Source organism: Orycteropus afer, unplaced genomic scaffold, assembly GCF_000298275.1.
Source record: "Orycteropus afer afer isolate SDZICR_OR568_19922 unplaced genomic scaffold, OryAfe1.0 scaffold00563, whole genome shotgun sequence".
In the NCBI taxonomy this organism is placed as follows: domain Eukaryota; kingdom Metazoa; phylum Chordata; class Mammalia; order Tubulidentata; family Orycteropodidae; genus Orycteropus; species Orycteropus afer.
Genome location: NW_006922150.1, coordinates 1,666,722 through 1,672,513, shown reverse-complemented (window position 1 = coordinate 1,672,513; position 5,792 = coordinate 1,666,722).

Here is a 5,792-nt window from a genome sequence, read left to right as displayed (position 1 = left end):
CCACCAGACTCTATCAGACCAGAAAACCTGGTCCCCCCCCCTTTTTTTTCCCCTCTAAATGATTTTGAGCTTTGTTCCACATAGTTCTCCCTCTCTATCCAGGATCTCTTACATAGATCCCCTTTCGAGTGGTTAACAGTGGTAGCCAGGAAACATCTAGTTCCTCTTGTCTCATAGTCCTACAGGCTGCAGATCATATGGTGTACCAGTTCCTAGGATTAATTGTTTCTATGAATCTTTGGTTTTCTTCATTCTTCTTTGCTCTGAACGAAGAGAGACCCGTTATTGCATGTAGATAGCTGCTTGCAGACTTTTAAGATCCCAGTCACTACTTGCCAAAGTAGGAGGTGGAACAATGTTTTGTGTACTATGTTATGCCAATTGAGCTTTATGGCACCCGTGACTATGGTGCCAAGCCCACAGATTCAACTACTTGGTCCCTGTGGGTAGCTGGCTGTGACCAAGAAGTGACTACAAACTTGTCCCTTGTCAGCTCTACTATACACCTGGGAATTCTTATAGAACATACCAATACACTTGTAGAACTATTGTCTGCCAACCCTATACAGGATCTTGGGTACACTCCCTGCTGCACAGATACACCTTATAGTTCAGCCTGTCCACCCATCTATCCACCTGTATACCCATGTTTGCCTTCACTGACAATGCAGTCCTGTATATACAAAAGGGTATATGTACCTCCCATATACCTCTCTATACCTTCCTCTTCTCAATGCCACCATGTTGATCACTCACATTTGGTACATTGTCCTTCTCTTCACCCAAATCAATACCTATCTTTACCTATCTAACAGTGTTCCCTCCCCTCCCCTCCTACCCCTGGTAACCAACAAAGAAAATTTTCTTCCATAGATAAACCATCCTTTGACTTTTACAATAACAGACTAATACAATATTTGTCCTTCTGTGATTAACTCATTTCACTCAGCATAACGTCTTCCAAGTTCATCCACGTTATGAAGTATTTTGCAGATTCTACATGATTCTTAAGATTGCATAGTATCCCATTGTGTGTATGTACCATAGTTTGGTTATTCATTCCTCACTTGATGGACACTTAAGATGTTTCCAATTTTTTGCTATTGTAAATAGTGCTGTGATGAACATGGGTGTGCGTATATCTGTTCTTGTAGTGGCTCTCACTTCTTTAGGATATATATATATACCTAGTAATGGAATGGCTGGGTCAAATGGTATTTCTAGTTCCAACTTTTTAAGGAATAGCCATACTGCATTCCACAGTGGTTGTACCATTTTACAGTCCCACCAGCATTGTATGAGAGTCCCAATCTCTCTGCATCCTCGCCAGCATTTGTTATTTTCTGTCTCATTGAAGTTTGCTGCTAGTGCTGGCTGAAGATGGTATTTCATTGTTGTTTTGATTTGCATCTCCCTAATGGCTACTTTCTCAGAAGGAAGGTTGGGCAATCCTACTTCCGTAGTGATACTGCCTCAGAAACCCAAGGAGGGGTCACTATGAGTCGGGGCCCACTTGACGGCAAATAACAACAACAACAACAATGGCTAATGACAGGAGCTCTGATAGCATAGTGGCTCAAGCACTTGACTGCTAACCAGAAGGCTGGCGGTTCAAACCCACTAGCCACTCCTCGGAAAGAAGATGGGGCAATCTACTTCCGTAGTGATACTGCCTAGGAAACCCAAGGAGGGGTCGCTATGAGTTGGGGCCGACTTGACGGCACACAACAATAAAAACAACAATGGCTAATGATAGTGAGCATTTCTTCATATGTTTATTGGCTGCTTGCATATCCTCCTTGGTGAAGTGTCTTTTCATGTATTCTGCCCATTTTTTAATTGGATTATTTGTCTTTGTTATTGAGGTATTGGAGTGTTCTATAAATTCTAGAGCTAAGTCCCTTGTCAGATATGTCATTGCCCAATATTTTTTCCCAATCTGTAGGTTCTCTTTTGACTCTTTTAGAGAAATTTTTGGAAGCACATAAAAAATTAATTTTTAGAAGGTCCCATTCATCTAGTTTCTCTTCTGCTGTTTGTGCATTTTGCGTTATGCTTGATAGTCTATTTATGCCATATTTTAAGGCCCCTAAATTTGCCCCTAGTTTTTCCTTGAGGAATAGTATAGTTTTAGGTTTCACATTTACGTCTTTGATCCATCAGGAATTCATTTTTGTGTATGGTGTGAGGTACAGATCTTGTTTCATTTTTCTGCAAATAGATCTCCAGTTTTGCCAGCATCATTTATTAAACAAACATTCTCTTCCCCAGTTAATGGATTTAGTCCCTTTGTCAAAAATCAGCTGACCATAGGTTGATGGATCTATTTCTGAGTTCTCAATTCTATTCCATTGGTCTATGTGTCTGTCTTTGTACCAATACCAGGCAGTTTTGACTACTGTGCTATATAGTAAGTTTTGAGATCTGGCAGTGTGAGACTTCCTACCTTGTTCTTCTTCGATAGTAATTTGCTTATCTGGGGTGTCTTTCTTTTCTATATAAAGTTAGTGATTGGTTTTTCCATATCCTTAAAAATGTTGTTGGGATCTGGATTGGGATTGCATTGAATGTATAGATGGCTTTGGGTAGAATTGACATTTTCACAATGTTCAATCTTCCTATCCATGAGCATTGTATGTTTTTCCATTTATGTAGGTCTGTTACGGTTTCTTGAAGTAGTTATTTATAGTTTTCTTGTAGAGGTCTTTTGTGTCCCTGGTAAGATTTACTACCAAGTATTTTATTTTATTTTTTGTACTTACTGTTAATGGCATTGATTTCCTTGTATCTTTTTCAGCAATCTCTTTGCTGCTGTAGAGGAATCCAATTGATTTTTAGATGTTGATTTTGTATCCTGCCTCTCAATTAGTTGCATTAGTCTTTTGACTGAGTCTCTTGGATTTTCTAGGTATAGGATCATATCATCAGCAAATAAGGAGAGTTTGATTTCTCGCTTACCAATTTGGATGCCTTTGATTTCCCTTCTTGCCTTATTTCCCTGGCTAGGACTTTCAGAACAATTTTGAATAGAAATGGTGATGGAGAGCATTCTTGTCTGGTTCCTATTTGCAAGGAGAATGATTTCAGTCTCTCTCCTTTAAGAATAATGTTGGCTGTTGGTTTTGCATAGATGTCCTTTATTATGTTGAAAAATGTCCCTTTTATTCCTATTTTCTTGACAGCTTTGATCAAGAATGGGTCTTGGATTTTATCAAATGTCTTTTCTGCATGAACTGATATGATCATGTGGTTCTTTTTTTTTATGTGTTGGAGACCATTGGTTGTTTTGCTAATGTTGAACTATCCTTGCATACCTGATATGATCCCCACTTGGTCATAATGAATGAATTTCTTGATATGTTGTTGGAGTCTATTGGCTAGGATTTTGTTCAAGATTTTTGCATCTATAGTCATGAGATATATTTGTCTGTAGTTTTCCTTTTGAGTGACATCTTTACTTGGTTTTGGTATCAAGGTTATGCTTGTTCACAAAATGAGTTAGGGAGGATTCCATCCTTTTCTATGTTTTGGAATAGTTTGAGTATGATTGATATCAGTTCCTCTCTGAATGTTTGGTAGAATTTTCTAGTGAAATCATCTGGACCAGGACTTTTTTTGTTGGCAATTATTTGATGACTTTTCCAATCTCTTGTTTTATTACGGATCGGCTCAACTTTTTCACATCAGTCTGTGTTAGTTTAGGTAAGTTATGTGTTTCTAGAAATCTGTCCATTTCTTCCAGATTTTCAAATTTGTTGGAGTACAGTTCTTCATAGTATCCTGATATTATCCTTTTTATTTCAGTTGGTTCTGTTGTGATGTCATCTGTTTCATTTGTTTTTCATGTTATTTATATTCTCTCCCTCTTCTCCCTTGTTAAATTTGCCACTGGTTTGTCCATTTTATTAATGTTTTCAAAAAACCAACTTCTGGTTTGATTTTTTCTATTGTCTTTCTATTTTGTGTTTCATTGATTTCCACCTGAATATTTATTATTTCCTTTCTTCTGGTGACTATAGGCTTTACTCGCTGTTATTTTTCTAATTGTTGGAAATGTTAATTTATGGTGTTGATTTGGTTCTTTCTTCCTTTTGGAGCTTTTACTTTTATAGCATTTTTTGCTATAAATTGGCCTTGGATCACTGCTTTTACTGTGTCCCAAAGATTTAAATATGTTGTGCTTTCATTCTCATTTGATTCAAGGAATTTTTTAATTTCACTTTTTATTTTTTCTCCTAACCAGTCTTTCTTAAGGAGGTTTTTTTCAGTTTCTATGTGTTTACTCTTTTTCCATTGATCTTCCTATTGTTGATTTCTAATTTGATAGCATTGTTATCTGAGAAGATGTAGCTATGGATATGTCCATATCTGTGATTTCTCTTTTATGTCATCTTGTGTATTAATGGTTGGTTATTGTTTGCTATTTTTGGTTCTCTGTTCAAAGGACTCCCTTTAGTATCTTTTGTAAGGTTGGTCTGGTTTTAACAAATTCCCTTAGTTTCTGCTTATCTGAAAATCTCCTAATTTCACCATCATATTTGAAGGACAATTGTGCTGGGTATATAATTCTTGGTTGAAAGTTTTTCTCTTGTAGGTTTTTATATATACCATCCCATTGCCTTCTAACTTGCATGGCTTCTGCTGAGAAATCAAAGCTTATTCTTATTTGTAAGTAACTTTTGGTTTTCCCTATGCTACTTTCAAGATTCTGTCTTTGTCCTTGGTTTTGATGAGTTTGATGATGATATGTCTTGGTGATTTTATTTTGGGGTCTATCCTATTTGTGGTTCATTTTACTTCCTGAATGGATATATTCTCATCTTTCATCATATCAGGGAAGTTCTCTTCCAACAAATCTTGGACAATTTTCTCAATGGTTTTATTTTTCTTTTCCTGTTCTGCAATTCAAATGACATGTAGGTTATTCTTTTTGATGCTATCCCACATGAACCTTAGTCTTTCTTCATTTGCTTTTGATCTTTTTTCTGATTGATCTCTTTCCAAAGAAGTATTCAGGTATTTGTCTTCTATCTCATTAATTCTGTCTTCCATTCCATCCATTCTACTCCTTTGCCCTTTCAATGTGCTATCTATTTCTGACAATGTAGTATAAATCTTCTGGATTCCTATCTGTATATTTTGAATCATTTCAAATTTTTCATTTTTTGCCATTTTGTTCTTGTATTTTCTTCCAAAATCCTTCTAGAGATTTGTCTGTGTTTTCCTTGATCTGTCTCTCAATCCTTTGAAGACTCCTAAATATAATTCTTTTGGGGAGTTCCAATGCTGCTTCTTCCTCAGGAATGTTTTCTGGGTCTGTATCCTGCTCCCTTGTTTCTACCACTTTATCTTTCTTCTTTGTGTGGTCTGGGATGGTCTGTTGTCTCTGAGATATTGTGACATTGTTGTATTCAGATCTCTGTGAACTGTATATTAAGAGCAGCTAAAGGTGAGTCAAGTCTTCTTGGCAGTTTTAATCATAGGCCTGTTGGTGGAGAAGGAGGTGGTGACTCTCACTCACTAAGTGAAACTGCAAGAGGTGTTGGTGTAATTGTGTTGTATTGGGACTGTTGCTGTCTCCCACTCAGTTAAACAAAAATAACAATTGAATAACCATCAAAAAAGTAAAAACAAATGGACAATAATCACACTGTGTAATCACACAGGAATAGTAACTGAGAAAGAAAAAAGGGGAAAAGACAAAAATAAAACAAAAACACTGTAATACCTGGAGAGAGGGAAGTAAGAGAAAAAAGGTAGAGAAGGAGAATAATTAAGAAAAAAAATGGGAA